The following is a 288-nucleotide window of genomic DNA, read 5'->3' as shown; positions in this document are numbered from 1 at the left end:
CTATAATATCTAAAACAACGATAAGGCCCTGATTATTATTATGCAGTGACGTCTCTAAGAACTCAAAAAGCATCACCTTCTGCAGTTAAACCACAACAAACACTTCTGAATCCCACAAGATTTTTTTTTTCGTGTCAAATATTTTTTTTTTGTTTTCTCACAAATCAGTGTCATCACATGAGTGTAATAATGAACAAAAACCATTAAAAACCATTACGGTTATGAAGAAAGATCAAACATGAAACATTTTAATGTCACTGAGGAACTAGATTGTGTTACATCACACAG

The 288-nt window shown here is 31.9% G+C and overlaps 1 protein-coding gene across 1 annotated transcript in view; it reads right to left on the bottom strand.

Moving 5' to 3' along the window:
* The window catches only part of LOC119593835 (GTP-binding protein Di-Ras2-like), a gene marked incomplete at its 5' end in the record, with an annotated part of 32,533 nt that continues 32,245 nt past the window's right edge, over positions 1–288 (bottom strand). The window contains 1 exon segment of the mRNA XM_037942864.1: positions 1–288.

This window comes from Penaeus monodon, chromosome 32, assembly GCF_015228065.2.
Source record: "Penaeus monodon isolate SGIC_2016 chromosome 32, NSTDA_Pmon_1, whole genome shotgun sequence".
Classification (NCBI taxonomy): Eukaryota; Metazoa; Arthropoda; class Malacostraca; order Decapoda; family Penaeidae; genus Penaeus; species Penaeus monodon.
Note: the sequence above shows the minus strand (reverse complement) of the source record. Positions and strands in the feature narration are given on the sequence as shown.